This window comes from Fukomys damarensis, unplaced genomic scaffold, assembly GCF_012274545.1.
Source record: "Fukomys damarensis isolate Sample0158 unplaced genomic scaffold, DMR_v1.0_HiC HiC_scaffold_1, whole genome shotgun sequence".
Lineage (NCBI taxonomy): Eukaryota > Metazoa > Chordata > Mammalia > Rodentia > Bathyergidae > Fukomys > Fukomys damarensis.
In genome coordinates this window covers 46,428,659-46,448,948 of record NW_022900913.1, presented here as the reverse complement: position 1 = coordinate 46,448,948, position 20,290 = coordinate 46,428,659, and the positions used below count along the sequence as shown (strand labels likewise).

General features: G+C 42.6%; 1 long non-coding RNA gene across 1 annotated transcript in view; it reads right to left on the bottom strand.

Moving 5' to 3' along the window:
- LOC117285200 overlaps window positions 1-2,374 on the bottom strand; it is a 68,640-nt gene extending 66,266 nt beyond the window's left edge. The window contains exon 1 of the long non-coding RNA XR_004516169.1: window positions 1,908-2,374. This is a non-coding gene — a long non-coding RNA (uncharacterized LOC117285200). The remainder of the gene's footprint in view (window positions 1-1,907) is intronic.
- Between the last annotated feature and the right edge of the window lie 17,916 nt (window positions 2,375-20,290).

Genomic DNA, 20,290 nt, shown 5'->3' with positions numbered 1-20,290 from the left:
TGATATATATATCCTTTGCCTCAAGTCTCTTGCAAGGCAACAACCAGTGGGTCAGTCCAGAGTCGGTGGGCTCTTCTAAAGGCTCATTTAGGGAAAAATCTGTTTCCATGTTCAGGTTCAAGCCTTCAGACTCCTGAGGGCTTTTGCACAGAAAGCCTAAGTTCCAGACGTCACCCCCACCCCATTCCCTTCCTACATGAATCTCCCCACAATGCAAAGTTACTTCAAGTTTATTCACTGCAAGTCAAGAAGGCAACAGATGGCTTGCTAACAAGGCAATCTCCTTTCTGAAACTTAATTGCCAAAGTGATAGCTCATCACCTTTGCTATTGTCCATTGATTCAAAGAAAACCACTGGATATCAAGCCTGGGCCCTGCTTTGATATGAATTCACTTCCCCACAAGATAAAACTGTAAGTATTCCTCTTGGCTCTTCAGCAGGTTCGCTGACCTGTCCCCACTGGAATCCTACACCTAGTCCTCTGAAGTCATCCTCACTCTGCATCTCCAGCTTCTGTTTTCAGAGGCAACTGATATCCAGCCCCCCACATGATGCAGACATCTTCACCCATTCACCCAGTCAACTTTACCACATTCCAGATGTCCTTCTTTCTTGCAGAATAACTTGCTGGTGCCTCACTGTATTTCTTAATTGAAATTAAGCCTAGTGTAAATTCCTGGCCTTCCCTGTGGCTCACACATAGCCGTTAAATGCGTTTGGAGCATCTACATGGTACCAAGCACTGTGTTGGGCACCTAAGACTAAAATGTCAAACAGAAAGGCCTAAGGATCAAATTGTATAATAGATAATGTGAAATAGGAAGAAGAGGTCCAAAGGGGAGGGGGAGTGGAAGGGGTAGGGAAATGGAAAGAAGGGAAAGGAATAAATGTGAGAAAAGAAAAAGAAGAGAGAGAGACACACAGAGGCAGAGACAGAGGGGGGGGAGAGGGAGGAAGGAAGGAAGGAAGGAAGGAAGGAAGGAAGGAAGGAAGGAAGGAAGAGGAAGGAAGGAAGGAAGGAAGGAAGGAAGGAAGGAAGGAAGGAAGAAAGAAAGAAAGAAAGACCTGGTCTGTGCCTTTAGCAGTTTTCATCCAGAAGGGAAAGCAGACTGTCTTAATTACTATTCTCTCATTGCTGAGACAAAATACCCAACATGCAAAGATAAAGTGGAAACGATTTATTTGGCTTACAGTTTGTAAAAGTTTCAGTCCATAATCGACTGGCTCCAAGGCAGGGTGGAAAAGGAACAACAGCTCATGGCCCCTGGAAGACAACAGAAGCAACTAACAACTTAACAGTGTCTCTCTGCCCCTTTTATCTTATTCAGACTACTCAGAGTGGATAGCACTCACATCCTTAATTCTAGTGCTCTTGAGCCTAGCGTTGCATCATGAATCAATCCCAGCACCACACACTCGAGACCTCTGCAAGAGTCTGTGATCACATGAGGTTTTGGGGGACATCTAGACACAAACCATAACACAGACTTAGGAACAAATCACAAATTATTACCATTGTAGTTGGTGCTACAAAGGGTAAGTGTAGGGAGACACAAGAGTACAGAAGAGACCATCTGAGACTCAGTCTTTGGATCTAGGAGGGCATTCCCGAGGAAGGGTCAAAGTGGATCTGAAAGACAACTCAATAAGAAAGTAGAACAACATTCTAGGCATAGAGAAGAGTGTATAAGAGATCCTGAGACCCAAAAGAACTGCTAGAAACCACAAAAGCAAAAACATGAACAGAGGAAGCACAAAGAAGCTTGACACCCAGGAAAGCTGGAGGAGGAGCTGGCAGCCAGGAAGAGTCAGCCCCATGTGTCTACCCCACCACTCCTGGAGCAAGAACAGTGCCCTTACCTCGGTCTCATTTGATAGTTTTAGTAGAAACATCACTGGAACTTACTTGTGCCTAGAAGAGTACATAATTCCATTCCAGGCAGCATCTTGACAACATCTTATCTTGGTGAAGTGTGTAACTCTGTCCTCTTGGTCATGCAGAAGGGCTTTGTGATGTGAGCCACTTGTATCCACCAGGCAATTGCAGATTTGTAAACTGAGCTTAGTGCATGCAGACTGGTTGTGGTTCCTTCCCAGGGAAATACAACTTCTGTACATAGCAGTGGGGTCTGACGCAATTTTCTTTGGAAACTTCCCACTGCTGCTCTTTGTTCTCCGTTCCTCTAAGTTAGTGGTTCTCAGTGGGGGAATCATGGAACCTTTGTTTTGTTACTGGGGATCGAACTCGAGTCCTTGTGCTTGCGAGGCAGGCAGTGGAACCACTGAGCTAAATCCCCGGGCCACATTGTGGAATCTTGAGGGGGTATTTTCAGTAGTTTGAATGACTGAGCAACTCCATTGCATTTATTGGGCAAAGGCAGAGCTGTAAACATTACACAATATAAGAGACAAGTCGGCATAAAAAAAAATTGTCCGGTGCCTTATGATTTCAAAATCCCACCAGATATGGACATAGGTATAAAACTTATTCATAGTTTTCTGAGACTAGGGCCCATGTTTTTCATATAAACACATTATTTTTTATGCACTGAATTATCCAATTGTGAAACTATAGTGGATATTGATGATTTGTTCTCCTAAAACTTTCCCCAGGGATTGTTGTCATTTTCAAAGGTTACATTACAGTATTTGACTCACCAATAGGGCACTTCAGTATAAATTTGTCTTTGAAGCTGTCACACTCAAGATGGATATATATTTTTAAATGCCAGTTCTAAAGAAGATATCATCAATAGTAAGTTAAATGTATATTACTACTTCTAAATCCATTTGACCCAGCCAACCCTTTGCTGGGTATCTTTCCAAAAGAATTAAAAGAATTATACCACAGTGATATATGCACACCTATGTTTATAGCGGCACACTTTGTAATAGCCTAAACTTGGAAACAGCCCATTTGCCCATCAGTTGGAGAGTGGACAAACAAGATGTGGTTTTTCTATAAAATGGAATACTACTCAGCCATAAAGAATGAGAAATTAGAGTCATTCATAGGAAAATGGATACATATTGAGGATATACTCCTAAGTGAAATAAATAAGTCACACATGTGTAAATACCAAATAGTTTCTCTGGTGGGAAAAAATATAATGGTACATAAGATCCTAATGATATAATTGACAATGTGAAATAGAAAGAAAAGGGCTAAAGGTGTAGGGGAAGTAGGAAGGGTAGGGGAAAGGTAGTAAGGTAAAAGGAAAAAAAATATGAGAAAATGAAAAAATGGAAATAAAATATTTGTAAATAGGGAAGGGAGGAGGGGATGAAGGGAGGGCAGGGGTAAGGAGAAAAAATGAAAACCAAGATCTGTCATATAAAGGTACAAGATCCCAATAATGAATGTAACTGAACTGTATACCTAAAATGTACCAATAAACTCAATGAGAAAAAAAAAAGAAGAAGAGGAAAGCAAACTTATGCAATCTAGTTCCTTGCTCCTAAGAGTGGTCCACAGTCCAGGAGCATCTGCATCATGATCATGGTGAAGGTGGTTAGAAAGAATGATCTCAGGCTTCACCCAGATCCACTGAACCTGGATCTGTAGTTCCATATGATCTCCAGATGATTCACATGCACATCAAAGTTTGAGAAGCTCTCTTCTAGGTTCTATAGTCTTGAGCAGTAGGGGAAAACATTTTCTTATTATAAATTGCTTTCACTTCATCTTCCCTCTATCACAGTTAGGAAACTATACATATATATGTGTGAGTATATATATAAAATGTATATAGAGCCAGGGATCTAGTTCAGTGGTTCTGCTGCCTGCCTTGCAAGCACAAGAACCCAAGTTCGATCCCCAGTACAAAAAAAAAAGTATATATATATATATATATATTAATTGTACTTAAAGATGTGTTCTATTAGTAATGAATCTCACCTCAAAAAATTAAATGTAAGAATGTATTTTAATGAAAGAGGATGTTGAGTCTGATCCATTGAGAATCCTCCCCCAAGATCCCAAAATTCAATAGTTGGTTGTGAGGGACTTTGGAGCATCTAAATGAGAACAGAACATCAGGGTGAAATTTCTCTAGACTTGGCCATTTATAAATTCTAATGAGTCCTAAATCTGTATTTCCAGAACTGAATAACAACATGTCTCTCCCTCAGAGCATCCTGAATATATCCCTTCCCTCTAATAAACCATGTCACAGAGTAAATGTCTCTGTGCTCCTACAAGGTTAGCCTACACTGGTTGATTTATTTTAGAAACACTCATTGACCTCCTTTGATGTGTGATGCAATGATCGCAGGGCTATGCAGAATGGAAAGACAAAGTCCAGCTGGTGGAGCCCACCACAGCCTAGAGCAGAACTAAGAGGTTCACAGATGTCCTGCTTCTGGGGAAGCCTACTCTGCATGCCATCACTACTCTGCTGCCACGACCCACACAGCTTAGGGGCCAAGCCGGGAACAGCAGTGGAAGACAAAAAATGGGAAAATAATAAGAAAGAAGGCAAAATTATGCTTTATAACTGGGACCAGGTGGGACCATAGCCTGATGAGCTATGTTCACCTTGGCATCCAGTGCGCTCTTTACTGGTAGTGTAGGAAGCCGGAGTAACTAGTGCCACATGGCCCACATGGCCTAGGCTGAACGTGATTGTCTCATGATTGGGGCATGTGCAGAAAAGGAAGGAGGATACATAATGTAGCTGTCTCCTGAGGTTGTGCCATCCAGGATCTACAATCTCAGTCTGACTCTCTAGTCTAGGGAGGAGAAAGGGAGTAGGGATTACGCAAAAAGCTATCTTCAGGCTCCACCCATGGCACTCTGCCACCTCCTACTGTGTGGATCATTCCATCTCTCCCCCAGAAGGTCCACGTCACACATGCTTCAGTGTTTTTAACAGCACTCAAGTCTACCTTCCACTTAAGTTATTGGATGCTCTTCTCCTTCACAACAGGTCTTTTTAAAAACAAGATGTGTCTGCTCTCTCTGTCTTTACCTCCTAAGCTCTTGCTCATTCTACAACTCACAGCAGCTAATTTCTGAGCTCATCATCCACAAAAACCTTTCTCACCATGTACTAGCTTGTTACTAAAGCCATCAACTCAATAAACACTTTCTCTAGACTTGTCCGTGTACATCGCTTAATGACTCCTAAATCTATTGTTCCAACACTGTTCTCTCTTTGATAGACTTTTAGACAACTCCACTTAGATGTTTGTTGTAAAATTACCTCGAACTCAGAATATCCAAAACTAATTTAATCCATCATCTTTCTCCCCAAGGAATGTTCTTCCTTTCTCAACCTCTTTGTCAGTAAATCACCATCCCTTATTTGCCCAAGCTGAAAACCTGAGCTTCATTCTTGACCCTTCCCACATTACCACACTCAATTAATCACTCTCAATACCATGCCTTAATCCTATAGCCCGAGTCCCCCCACCATGCTGATATGGTTGCACGACCACCCATGTTCTCCTTATTTACCTCATGATAAAGTTCAGCAGTGAACGTCCCCTAGCACTTCACCCTATTCTCATTTATCTTCTAACTGGGGCTACCTCAATCTTTCTAAAATAGAAATACGGTCAAATTACTCTTGCCCTCACCCTTCTAGAAGCTCTGATGAATATTTTGTGGTCAAGAGGACCAAATCAAACATCTTAGTGAATAAGGTTTTCTTAGAAAAATGGAGTGCTCAGAATGGTTGGAATATTGTTCAGGATGTCTGTGGTACTACATTAGTCATCTTCCCATCACTGAGACAATACACCCAACACCCACATCTTGAAGGAAGTGAGGTTTATTTTGGCTCACAGTTTCAGTGGACTCAATCCATGGTCAGCTGGCTCCAAGACAGAGACCACATGGCAGAGGAAAGCTGTTCATGGCATGATGGCCAGGAAGTAGAGAAAGAGGAAAGGAGCCAGGGATGAGAACACCCTTCCAAGTCGCACCCTCCACGACTGGCCCCTTCCCAACAGGATCCACTCCCAACTGTGAGAATTTGGGAGGACATTTTAGATCTAAGCCATAAGAGTTGTACGGTGCCCTTCAAGGAAGGGAAGAGATGAGCTACAGAGGTGTGTGGGGCAGGTGAGGAAGGGCCTGGTCTGTCAAAGTAAGGGGTCTAAATTCATCTAAGAGCAACAGAAAATACATCTTTGCAAGGTTTGAAGCAGGTAAAAGATTTAATACAGCAGGTGCACTTTTGGTGCCTTACATCTATTGACTCTACTCTCCTCTGGTTTCAGGCTCAGCTGTGGGAGCTCAGTGAGAGGTCATACTTCACATGATGGAGACATCTTCAGCCATGACCCTCCCTCAAGCTGAAGAGACAGGGTTTCTTTCTGCCTGGCCTGGGGACTTCTTCAGGACAAAAACTGTCACCAGATGTGCAAAAATGCCTTGAAGAATTACATGCACACACACACACACACACACACACACACACACACACACTTTGCAAGTTCTAAAGGGTAAGAGAGGAAGAGGTGAGATTGAGTTCAACTATTCAAGCCTTGGGTGGCTGAGAAGATGAAGGTGATGGTGACAGAATCAGAGAACTCATCAGGGAACACAGGTAACTGGAGATTATTGAGTCAGTGAACCAAAGATAGGGCAGGGAACCAAATCACAAAGAGGTGAAAATTCCACCTGCAGGGGAGAAAAGATGGGGCAGGGTATGACACAAGAGCTCTCTTCAAATGTGTGAATATCTATCAGTAAGTAGAGGCCATGAAAGGGGTGAGAGAGAAGTATTATGAACAAAGAGCAGAGAATCTCAAGGAGGTGGATTATAGCTATATAAGTGCTTTCTAATTGGTCCCTAGGTTGGCATCCTGTCTCCCGGGGACTCCTCAAACAGGATGTCCAGGAGTTGGCAAATCTCTGAATTCCACAAGGGCTTGAACTGAGTTTGCATTCAGCCCTCTGAATGTAGGTTTCTGTGCTCCAACCTCCATTTTCTTCCCTCTCATTTCTGACACTCCTTCACATTCCTGGCTTTTGCCTGGGAAGCGACTATGATCCAGAGAAAGAAGAAGCAGATGCTTTCCCTTAGGGCCTCCACCCATTGCCCTGTCTAGGAACCTTTGCTCTCCCCCTGGACTCCCCTACTCTGAAGCCAGAAAGGGCCTCACTCCCTTTTCAGGCCTCATAATGTGTCACCACTCCAGGCTTCCCTACACTTCAAAGGTGCCTGTCCACATTCCCTGCCCTAAGGGTAATGCTCTGAGAAACAGAGCTATGCTACTGATTTGAAAATAAGTGGCTATTTGCCTTCATTGACACAGACCAAAGGGCCTGGATCAACTGGTCAGGAGGCTGTTTGGTGCACCCCAGCCACACCATGCACATGGCCATCTAGTCCCCTTGTTCTATTTACCCCCAAACTTTTCCTGAGTTTTTTCAGGAAAGGGAAAAGACTGTTTCTCCTACTTCTTGGGTCAGTGTCACTCAGTAATATGTCCCTTGTCTTTTTCTGGACAAAGGGAGGCCTTTGACTCTCAAAACATGCATTCAGGAGAGAGAAGGTGGGGAGAGAGAATGAGGGAAAGATCGGTCTTAAAATCAAATTGGCAAATCCACAATCATCCAACCTTCTGTGGAGAGGCCTTTTGAGCAGTCTCTAAGCAAAGGAAAATTATTTCAGGTCCTTCATTCAGTAGATACTGTTTTGAAACACCTGCAGTGAACTGAACACTAAAGGGAACAACAACAACAACAAAAAGAATTTATTTCCCTTGCCCTTGGAATTGCATTGGGAAGAAGAGGTAGACACAGGAAGTCAAGTGACTATAGAAGCAGAAAGAGAAGGTGAGCACAAGGTGGCTGGACAACCCAGAGGCCATTAGACCCTAGCGTGCCTAACAATCCTTGGATTATGGCAACCTTAAAACTTCAGACTCCCAAACTGGGCAATGTGCCCCATGTCTGTAACCCCAACATTGAAGGAGGCTGAGCCAGGAGGATCACAAGTTTCCAATTTCACTTAGGAAACTTACTGAGACTCTGTTTTTATAGAATCCTCACACAGTGTGCACAGGCACCTTTTGATGAACATTGGTCCAGCCAGCAGTTCTCTGTTTTGTGTAGGGGAAGGAAAGCCCACTGGGCAGCCCAGGGAGAGAGCTGTTTTTGTGTTTAGATCTTAAAAAGCTGCCAAGGAATGCTTTTCATTCCTCCTCTGCACGGTTGAGTGTCTTGAAGGGGAGCCAATACCTTGGCAAAATGCAGAGAGTGTATAATTGGTGCTAGGAATGAAAAGGAATGCATACAGCTGAGTCTGGAGCTGATGAAACTCATTTATTTAACTCCGATTCGAGGGCCTCTGGATGCTGAAAGGTAGTGTTATGACTCACTGAAGCTTTCACATCCATTGTTTTTCTTTTCCTGGGTGGCATTGCCAAAGACCTTATAGATATCATTATTTTCAGATTACTGTCATTACACACTTTCTTCTCAAATAAAATACTACTTTGTTTTTATCTCCATAGAGCAAGATCAAGTTTTAGTTGTTTTCTTATCTTTTTATGTAAAACGATCCCAGCAATGAGGGCTTAGATGGGAAAGAAAATTAGTTAAAGCCTCAGGCAAAGATGCCCAGAATGAAGGCTGACTTCACAGTTTCCCAAGACCAGGTGGACAGGCTGGTACCAGTTCTTCTGCATACAAGCCAGAAACAGGGACTGAACTGCATCACAAACAAGTAAAGTTTGATTTAAAGAAACTGAGTTTACATAGTTTAGCAGGAAAGGGTGATTGACAAGTAACTCTGTCCAGAAACTGACAGATTGTCAAATCTGCCTGCCACCCCTGGGTCACCTCAGCCATGGAAATCCTGGCCCAGGGAGAGCAGAGTCATTGCTTCCTCCCTCCATGAGTTCCCTATAGCAGGATCAGAACCGAAGACAAAAATATCTGCAATCTTTCTGAAAGCCATAGACAAACTATGGGATTTTTTGTTGTGCCTGCACTGCACTTCATTTCTCTCTCCACAGCATCTTCAGTACTAGATAGTTATCGGGGTTATTTGAAGCTTTATGGTAGGTGGCACTTTCATCAGTAGATTACAAATTACAATTCAAAAGGTGTTTGGTGGCAAATATTCTGCTGATCTGAGATCTGAGCTTAAAAATAGACTGTTAGCTAAGGTCGAGCAGAGGGAAGCCATCTACCTGATTTGCTCTGGCCTGGGACCTGGTGCCCAGCCAGCTGTGGTTCTGTGTGGGCCTAGAGAGTGTGGTCAGATAAAGGACACCATGCCCAGGTAAACTTAAATTTCATTTGAAAAAAAAAACAAAAACAGAATCATGTCCCAACAATGTTTGGGATAGAAATACATTAAAAAACTTACTCATAATGTTTTTGTAATTTAGATTTAACTGAGTATCTTATAGATTTATTTGCTAAATTTGGCAACTTTAGTCTGTTGGAGTGTACAAGTACCATCCTTCACTTGGTTCTTATTCCATGTCCAGACCCCCACTGGGCTTCTCACAGCCAGATTCCTAGGAATTTGGGACCTCATAAAGAAAACATTAGTGGAAAGGACCAAGGTAGCCACCTCAATGCCAGTTTTCCCTGCTTCCAACTTAACTGGGAAGAATATATATGGACACAAAGCAATACCCTCCCCTTTACCAACCAGGGATATGTTCCAAGACCCCTAGTGGATGCTGGAAGTGTAGATAGTTATCAAACCCAATACATGCATGTTTTCCCTATATGTACATGTCCATGATAAACTTGAACTTAGTATAATTTATAAATTAGGTGCAGCTAACAATAACAATAATAGAACAGAACAATTATAAAAATATACTGTAATAAAAGTTAAGTAACCTTCCCTCTCTGTGTCAAAATTTGTATTTTTATGTTTTCACTTCTGGGAGGTACTTTATATCTTCTCTTGGGCATATTCCAATCACCAGCATTTCCACTCTTGTGCTTTGAGTCCTAATTAATTAAGATGAAGGTTACCTGTGTAAGCCCTGTGATACCATGACAATCTGATAATCAAGAGGGCTACTCTGTGCCTCACAGACAGGTAGAGTATACAGAATGGATCCCCTGGACACAGGGATGATGGTTCACATCTCAGGCAGAAACAGAGCAGAATGGTATAAGTTTTCATCATCATGCTATTTAGAGCAAAATACAATTTAAACTTACAAATTACTTCTGGAATCTTCAATTTAATATTTTCTGCCTGCTGTTGACTACAAATAACTGAAACCTCAGAAAATAAAACTGTGAGTGGGGGATACTATGGCATACTTTGAAAGCCATCTACAGAATTTGGCTGGCCAATAATACAGGAGTTATTGTACAAAGCTAGATTCAAAGCCACCTTCTGTTCCATGAGAGAAGAGTCCCAAACTACAGCTTGCTACCTAATGTGACTGTATTACCTATGTCCGTCTTAAAGATTGATGCCTGAGGGTGTAGCTCAGTGGTAAAGCATTTGCCTAGCACACACGAGTAGCTGGGTTTGACCCCAGTACCACCACCACTCCCCAGAAAAGATTGCATGTGCTAGTTCTGCTGGGGAGCCAATTTGCCCAAGACATTCTCAAACTCCACACCAGAGCTGTGGCCTTAATTCCTGAGAGTCCACAGGTATCCACAGAGTCCTTTCCAACCATGTCTTCCAATGCGCATTCCTATCTTCCTTAGCTCCCTGTAGTCTCAGATACCCTAAAATAGTCACTTCTCATCTTTCCTTTCTTTCCTGATAGAACTTTGCTAAAAATCACTCTAGATATGGTCTTAGTAACTTAGTACCAATTGGCCCTTAGTACCAGTTGGCCATGGTACTGGCTATTACTGCTGCGATTAGCTTTGGACTCTGAAATATGCCACCGCTGCCAACCTGACTTCCACATCCTGCCAGCCTGCTCTGTGCAGAGGAAGATGAGAGTTTAAGACTATTCGGTATCTGTTCATTCACACATGCCATCTCCTGGGACCAGAACTTTGATACTCTGGTCACACAGAATATGAATGATGCTCCCTCATGACATCCCCCAAAAGTTTATCAATCAAGTCCCTGTGTTCTACTTCTGTGCTTTGTGAACACCCTGTGTTTACATATCTTCTCCCTGCCCCTGGTTAGCCGGGTCATGATGGTGTGGCAGTACATGAAGGCACTTCAGAGGTCCAGTGTTCAGGCTCTTTTTCTGCAGTTACCCTCAGGTGCGAACATTCCATGGAACAGTCTGTCCTTCTGACAGGGCCCTCTCCCTCTGCCACAGTTTTGGGGTCTGATCTCTGGACCCTCTCCACCCCATTCTCAAAACTTATCATCCACTACTGTATTAGGAATTCCTCAGGCAGCTGGTTTGATGGAGGAAGGAGGTAAGATCATTTTCTACATTCTTCCTGAAAAGGCATAAATCTGCTGAGTTTAGGGGACCAGAAAGCAGACAGCCTCTCATCCCTGACCCAATTCCCTCACAGCAGCAGGGGAACTCAGCTCAGTAACAGACAGGCTGGTGTTTCTCAGTGCTGTTTTCTAGGGCTGAAACCAGTTTTCCTGACTGGGCCCTTGCTTATTATTTAATTATTTATCTTGATATACAGGTTTGTCCCAGAGGGGAATTCTTAAAGAGTGGCATGGCATTGGTGGATGTAGAAAAAAATGTAGTTTAACTTACCTCGGCCTCCTCCCTGCCAGACTCCACCCAATTATTCTGCAGGCTTCTTTACCCCGAGGGCAGTTTGCAGCTCTAGGGGACTGGAATTGGTTTAAAAAAAATTCTTTCTTCTCTGTGCCCTATGTGAGGGGGCATTGTGTGCTCTCTAAATAATAAGCCTGGCTTCGTGTGACCTAACTGGACAGGGCCCTTTGAGAGATTTTCCAGTCGCAGAGAGTAATCAGCCGTACCCTAGGAAACCAAGAAGTTTCCAGATCAAGGAGAAAAGTCAGTGGCAGGGAGATTATTTTCCCATAAGTTGTATTGTGAAGTCATTTCTCTTTCCCAGTAGTGTTTAGTGTAATTAGGTAAAAGTGCAACAGAGGAATCCAAATTTATATTTTAATAAATAGTAGTATTTAATCGGCCGCCCCCCACTTCACTCATTACCATCAAAATAACAAACAAAACAAATCATTTAAGAGCACTTGTTATGTGCAAGGCATTGTCATTAATCAAGGTAATTAAGTAATACATGTGTTGATTTCCAACTCAGAGCCAGCAATAGCTAGAACCTCAAGGTTTAGAAAGAAGTATACAGTATAGACCTTTTGGCCTCTAACTTACATCCCACTCAGAAGACACCAGTGACCAGAATGAACCTCCTCGCCTGAGCCTGGCATGGTGCTGGGGATTTACGTACACAAATAGCCTCATTCATCAACTCAACAACCCTGAGAGATGAATGATATCGTCATTCTCCATTTCACAGATGGGGAAGCAAATCCAAAGAATATGTATGTACGTGGTAAATAGAATGACATGAAAGAAGCCAAAGCCTGAAATCCTTTGTCTCAAAAAGCAAAAGAGGTTTTACAGAGGTGACTGAGGATGTGGAGGTCGGGAGACTATCTTGGATTACCTGGCTGAAGGCCAGAGTCAGAGTGACAGAGACATGACAATGAGATTAGAGATTGCTCAGAGTGATGAAGGACTATAAATCATGAAACAGTTTCTCTTCTGAGAATCTGAAACAGATTCTTCCTCCTGAAGAAACCCAGACCTCTGATCTATTTTGGACTTCTTAGCTTCAAAACTGTAGGTAATAAATTTGTATTATTCTGAGCCACTGAGGTTGTAGTAATTTGTCACAGCAGTAGAAGAAAGCTAATCTTGGGGCTGTTTACACCTGTCCCAACTACATTCCACAGCGGATTTAAGATGACCAGAGAAGCTTGCTCCAAAGTGATAGAGCCAGGGAGAGCTGCCATGTATGGAACTGGCTCCTGGAGCAGGATTCAGATCAAATCAAAGTGTCCTTAAATTCTATGTCCTTTCTTCTTTGCTTATCTGCTCCCTGAAAACTAAATTTAGGGAGAAAACAAGTGACATACCAGAAAATAATCCATAACAGCATATTCAATGAATAAGGAGTTCAGGCATTAAGTGAGTTCTGGAAAAGAGTTATTGGTGTGTACAAAGGTGATCAAAGAAAGTTTGGCGGAACAGGTGGAAGTCAACCCGTACTCTACAGCATGGGTGGATTGGAGGAAGCACTCGAGTGAGGCAAACAGAAGATCTTGCAGATGGGGGGAAGGCCTGATATGAGAAATGACCCTGGGATCAGAAAGAGAAGCCACCTTCAAACCTTGTATTCCTCCTCCCAGCCTCGCCTCATCCTCTGCCTGTGAACTATACTATGCCTTCCAACCCAGGGCCTGACAAAAGCCTTGGACAATATCCTGTGGTCTTCCTCACCTTACATATGACAAGTCTTGACCCAAAGAGGCAGAAATTGTCTTTCTTGTTGGCAGCAGATCAAGTCTCTAGTCCCTTGCTCTCCAGTAACCAGGAGCAAAGTATTTTAAGTTCTTCAAGTTCACAAATATACGCCATATATGTGGTTACCAATTTGATTCAGTATATCCAAGTGAGGAAAATCTGGATTAAAATTCCAGACTTTTACCTCAGCAGGACAATTTTGTTAAATATAAGAACAGTGAGGGATTTAGTTCAGTGGCACTGCGCTTGCCTTGCAAGCCCAAGATCTTGAGTTCAATCTCTGGTACCAAAAACAACAACAACAACAACAAACAGACACATTTTAAAAACACCTTTAACTTATAATGAAGTAAATTGCAAGAGTGGCAGCATATGATAAAAATGACCCTGGAGCAAAAGGCTCACTTGTCTCTATTGGTGAGTTCTGTTGTCACCTGAAACATGATCTTTTTTTTGTTTGTTTGTTTTTTGAGACAGGGTCTCACTATGTAGTTGAGACTGACCTGGAACTCACTGTGTAGCCCAGGCTGGTCTCGAACTCACAGCAATTCTCCTGCCTCAGCCTCCTGAGTGCTGGGATTACAGGCATGCACCACCACGCCCGGTTTAAAACATGATCTTGAGTAAACACTGTAGCATCTTCTGTGAATGAGAACTTGGTCTTAAACTCCTGTTAGTCATTCAAGATGTTTGGACCAAGGGACACAAAAAGAAGTCTAAATATTTGGGAAATGTATAATCCTATATAACACAAAGAAAAACCACAGGGTGGCTTAGCGGTTCGTTGCTTCCATGGCTCTGTGGTGTGCTCCAGGACCGAATGCTTTCTATCACTCTCTCTGTTCTTGCCACTTGAGTATGAGCTTGGTCTTCTTTCTGGTAGTAGGAGAGGCTGCAGGTCTGCCATCACATCAGTTCCAAATCAGCCAGAGGAAGAGCAGAGGGGGGTCCCCTGGAAGACTTTCCCTCATATGGCAATGACCGTGAGTCCCACATATGCATTTTTGAACCAATAACTGGAAAGGAGACCCCTGGATGGGGTGTTTTTTCCTGCAGGCACAGCCAAGCAAAGACTAGCTGAACAAAATCATGATCCTAGGTGGAAGGAAAATGGGGGAAATTGCTGGATAGGAAATATTTAGTGACCTCTCTTCTTTCAAAAGTCCCTTCTAGGTTTAAAAATTGCATAGTTAAAAATCGCTTGGTTGCCTGTTAGCCAGACTGCCAATCTCCATACCTGCGGAGAACTAGCACCATGCTATGCTTTCAGGGAAGCTTTCAGAGAACAGCCAGACTAGAGAATCCTGACCATCCCACAACCACGGTCATCAGTTTTATTGCTCCAGTTCTGATCTTCAACAGCAGCCCACAGGAGGCCTCACAGTTTTAGTTATATAGATAAATGAGAGGAAAAGATTGCTATTAATTTATTCAAGTTACATTTAAGAAGTTACATTTGAAAAGCTCACCAACATCCCTGTTCTCTACGCTCAAAACAGTCTTTTTAAAATGATCTGCTGACATTCCACATGGAGAAAGAGGGTGATAGGTGGGGTGTTATCTTTCTTAAAATAAAATGCATATTGGCTTCTGAAGTTATTGATGTCACACTGACCATTGGTAGACTGTTTCTGTTTAAACTCATTTCCACAGTGCTTGAATGAGGAATGCTATCTTTCCCCTAGTGTAGATCTGATTCCCTAGAATCATTTCCTACAGCCACAACGACTGTTCTAAGGAAAAGAGAAAACAGAGATGGATGGACATTTGACAGGAAATTTTACGTTTTCATTTGTCTTTTTTTTTTAGGGCTTGGTGTGTTTATTCAACTCCAATTACCTATGTCTTTCTTCTCTGGCTGGATTAGTAACTATTCAATTCAACCAAGACATAGAACAGTGTCACTAAAATGATTGTTCTCTCAGCAGGATAGTTCAGTTTTGACTGAGTAATCAAACTGTACAAAATTTTACCAAGATTCTTATATATCAATCAATAGGAACAAGTGGTAGGTTTTTGTGGTATAATATATTGAAACTAGCTGGTAGAAATAGGTGAAAATTCCTTCTTTTTACATGGAATTCAAACTGCCTATCTTCCTTAGCATGTGATAAATTTGTCCCCCCAACACAGTAGTTTTACCAAACAACTTACATAAAGCAATAAGTATATCTGAGATAATAAAGGATTTTTGAAGTTCTAATTTTTCTACTGAGTCATGATTGCCAGTTATTGAACTAAAAAGGTAAGGAGGATGTTGGGTTCTTCAAGGTTTGGAATTGTCCAATAAAAATGGTCCTAGCCCATACACTGAAGTGAACACCATAAACCCTGCAATCATAATGGAAGTTTCTCTTTCCCCACCTGCTAATGTCTGAGCAGGCCTCCTCACGGATGTTACATTGCCTCATGCAAGCTTGGTTTCCATCTTCCTTCTTTGATGAAGCTGCTACTAAGTGGTGAAATATCCAAAACAAGGAAAAACAAGAGAAGAACCAGGAGAAACATAAAATCTCAGAATCTTCTACAAGCTAAATAATTAGTACTTCAAAATGGTAACCAAATGAGTAAACAATAACCAAAAGAAGGAATAGGTCAAATCTGTCTGTTTCATTTTGGACTCCCAGTCGGGTTATAAGTATGTATTATCTCAGGGCTGTCTCATTGGAATAGATAAAGTCCATTAATTTGGTGGAGACTTCTTAAAGTTGTAGAGAGCATTGACTTTTTTATAACATCTTTCATTCCCCTGCTGAAGTTCCTCCTTGAGTGGAAGGCCTCTAAAATCCTTTGCTTTCATTTTCCTAGGTACTGTGCTCTGATTCTTCGTGCATTGGTAATAGTCCCAATGGCAGACAGGTCAAATAACCCTATAATCAAAATCAAAACCTACACAGGTAGCTCTTTTATTTCAAGAAAATGAAAGAATGTGTAGGTTTCCTGTGGTCATGGGACTGTGCCTGAACATGAAGGGATGTCACAGTCTGTGGGCTGGAATTCAGGACCAGGAGCCAGGCATCATGGGCTCTGCTCAATTGCAACTCTAGGCCACTTGACTGTGTTCTTTTAGTCAAGTCCACTCTAGAGTTTTTTAAAAAAGACAAATGCCTGAAAAAACTGTGGGTAGACTGACTACATACCCCGTGTGACCCTTGCACTACTAAGTCCATCAGTTCACTGAGGATTTATTAAAAATACAGATTCATGGCCCCTATCTCTCACACAATGAATCAGGCTTGGAACTTGCCATTTTATTAGGCCACTTGGGTAATTTTTATGTTCCTTCAACTTTGAGGATCACTTTTAGAGTTGCTACTCAAGTGGTTTTGAGATAAGTAGCATCGGTACCACATGGGGCTTGCTAGAAATGTGGGATCTCAGACCCAGCCAGACCAATCACATCAGACCCTGCATCTTAACCAAATCTCAGATGATCCTTTAAAGTTCAAAGAACATTTTGCTAGGATAGTCTTGTCTTGCTACCAACTTCTCATCATCTTGGAAAACAGATGCAGTTAGGAAGAACAATGCACAGAAGGGCTTCTCCACCCTAATCTACATATTAGAATCACTAAAAACCTTTTTAGTAATACTGACATCTATGTCCTGCTACAGGCCCATTTAATCCAGCTTTCTGTAAATGGGGCCTGGATATCTGTATATTCAAGGGCCCCACAATTACTTCCAATGTGCAGCTAGAACTGAAAGCCACTGTTCTACTGAAGCAAAACTCAGATTCAAAGCTGAAAGCCCGAGATACTGAACATTACAGCCAAGTCCCAGTCCCCCACAAAAGCAATCAGGCAGTTTGCCTAGTAACAAGGGATCCCTAAAATATTTGCCCTTTTCTAAAAACAGGCAGCTTCAGCCTATTGAACAGCCACTCATTGTCTATGCTTCACAAAAATATGCTGCGTCTCCCTTGCCCTGGAGCTCAAGAGCAGCATCCCTAGTCCCTTTGTGGACCCAGCCCTGGGCCTCCTCAGGATGGGAAATGGCCCTTTTGAGGCAGCATTTCTCTTTGCTTTCCCTGCCTGCAGGATTTGCAATTCTGGACAAGGCATATGCCATCTCACCATGTCATTTTCCTCATTTGCAAAAGAAAAACACAGTGTCCATTGATTCGCTTGGTTAAACTGACTGATGCCCCTGGCTCTTGTCCAGTGACTACTTCTCTGCAATGATGTTTGGCTGGGGGCAAGTCAAAAAAGGAGATGGCTACTCACTTGGGCCACCAGATCCAGGTACTGTCCATCCTGTGAGCTCTCCTAGAGCAAGACTGTTCAGCTGATTCATGTTAATGCAGGCAGCTCCTGCAGAAAGCCTTGAAATCAGTGAAGGAACAGAAAAACTACTAGATTCCATTGAAATGCATGTGTTTAATGTAAATCCAGACTCCACAAGAGCCAGGCTTTAGGAATATAGGTCTTTCTTTCCTGGAAACCCTCCTAATTAGTCAGATAAGCTCTCTGGAACTTGAAACTACAGAACATGCATTTATCACCTTTGAGTCTATAATTAATTGTTGATAAGGTCTTTATTTCTTTTTCAGGTCTTTATATCATATACCATGGCAATCATCCTTCCTGTCTTCTCTCCACTCACTGATAATAATGACATTGAGTGCTATATGTCCAAGCATTTCATATGTATAATATTACTTTATCCTCACCGCTACTTGGGCACTATTGTGACACTATTTAGATATATTGTGATACCCATTGCACAGATGTAAGACTAACCTTTAAATAAGTAATTTTTCCCAGGTTCCAGAGGATAGAAAATGGCAGAGACTGGGTTTCATCCACATCTCTGGGATTCTGATGTAGATGGCTACAAAAGGAATCATATTCTTGGTTTTAGGAAGTTTCTCAGTCACCTCCAGTCTTGTTGCTTCTTAGAGTCAGGATCTCCCAAATCAATTTTTCCTTCTGGCTCTGTTTCTTTTGGGAATAGATTATAATAAATATATGGTAGGGTCAAAAAAAAATTCAGAACCAACAACAAAGGTAGGGGAGTGAACTTAGATTCCTATTTTATAACATATATGAAAATAAATTTTGTATGAATTAAAGATATAAAGGGAACAATGGAAACAAAATATACACATGAATAGTGAGAAAAATCCTAAAGTAGAGGACTTTATAGACTGACACCAAAAGCAGAAGTCATACATTAAAACACTAAGAATTTTGAGTATACAGGATGTTAAAATGTAAATTTATACATGAAAAGCAGTCCACAAATTGGATAGAAGTGTGGTAAATATAAGAAAGAATCAATAGATTGGATATATTAAATGTTCTTACAGACCAGTAAGAAACAGATGATTACTCCAATTTAAAAATAGGCAGAGAAATGGATTAAAAGAAGACCAACATTTATGACTGACGAGGACAGAACTCTGGCAACAGACTTTGCATTCTCTGTAGGTGGGAATGTGAATTGATATAACCTTTCTAAAGGGCAATTTGACAAAATGTAGTGAAACTTTTTAAAAATGCAGAACAGTTGACCCAGCCATTTTGAGGAATGGATCTTAAGGAAATAATTAAGGACCTGCACAGTGACACAGCAGGAGGATGACCCTGGACTAGGGTGGACAGAGGTTTTGTTTTGTTTTGTTTTTTAAAGTGGCAATCTGTAAGAGCCCAGTAAAGGAATGACTGAAAACAGCACATTATATCCCTACAACAAAAATACTGCATAAGCATTAGGGAGATCAGATATTCATCTAGTAGGATGCTCACAGGGAAAGAATACAGTAGATTCTTTAAAAAATAGAAGAAGCCAGTTATCCCACAGAATAACTGTGTTTGTACTCAGGACATACAAGAAAGGGTTGTCTCTAGGTAATGAGTGTTTTCTTTGTTTTTTACTTTCTCCCCTTTGTATTTTGCATTTTCCATTAATTCTACGGTAGACATGTACTGCTTTTGTAGTAAAAAACACAAATACAATAAAAGATGTGAAAGAGGAAACAACACTGAGCCCCTGTCCTGGCCCTGCATGGCCTCCAGTGGGGAGGAGGGATTCGGTCATAGCGCTGACCCACCAGCACCTGTGGGGAACAGGTCTTGTCCTATCGGCACCAACTGGCTCCAAGGAGGCCTGCCCTTGCCTGAGGTCCATCTAGCTATTGGCCCCTGCGCTCTCCACTGTTCTTTAAAACGATCTGAGCCTCTACCCTTTGCCCAGGACCCCAGGACAAGCCCATGTGCACAGAGTACCCAAAAAACCAGAAATCAGGCAGCCTGTGTTATGCAGACTCCAGGCTCGGACCCTCTTTGGGCCACAGGTGTGTGTCTAAACTCCACAGATAGGTTTCTCTCTTTGATCAGCTTAAACAATCCCTCTGACTCTCCTGCCTCTGGTTAATCTTCACCAGGGACCCAAGGTGGTTGCCTCTCTGTGACCACGTCTCAGATTCCGTAAGAGGCTCCCAAGCACATTTGCCAGCCAACAGCCGGGGTGGCTGCCGTGGTCAGGAGCTACGGCTAGGGCCCCGCGGACCGCGGTAACCTTGTGCATCTGGTGATCCCAGAGCTGGGCCGGTCAGAATCCCCCATCTTCACCCAGGAGGAAAGCTGTGCCCAGCAGAGGCTGCGGCATGCCCGATCCATGGCAAATGTCGGAGGGGAGAGACAAGGAGCTCTGGGCTCAGCGGACACCATGGATCTTCCTTGAGACTCGGTTCCTCTGGTTTCGCTGCCCCTTGAGTGGGGTTCCCGAGCCGAAGCCGCTGATCCTGGGCTTCGGGAGACCCGGGTCAGGGTCCGAGCAAACAGGGGTGGGCGCTGCAGGGCCGAGTCGCTGCGTTCGTGGCCCCTGGGTGTTGTTAGCACTGCGTCCCCTGGTGCAGTGTGACCGCCCAGGGTTGTGGAGAGGGCAGCGGCA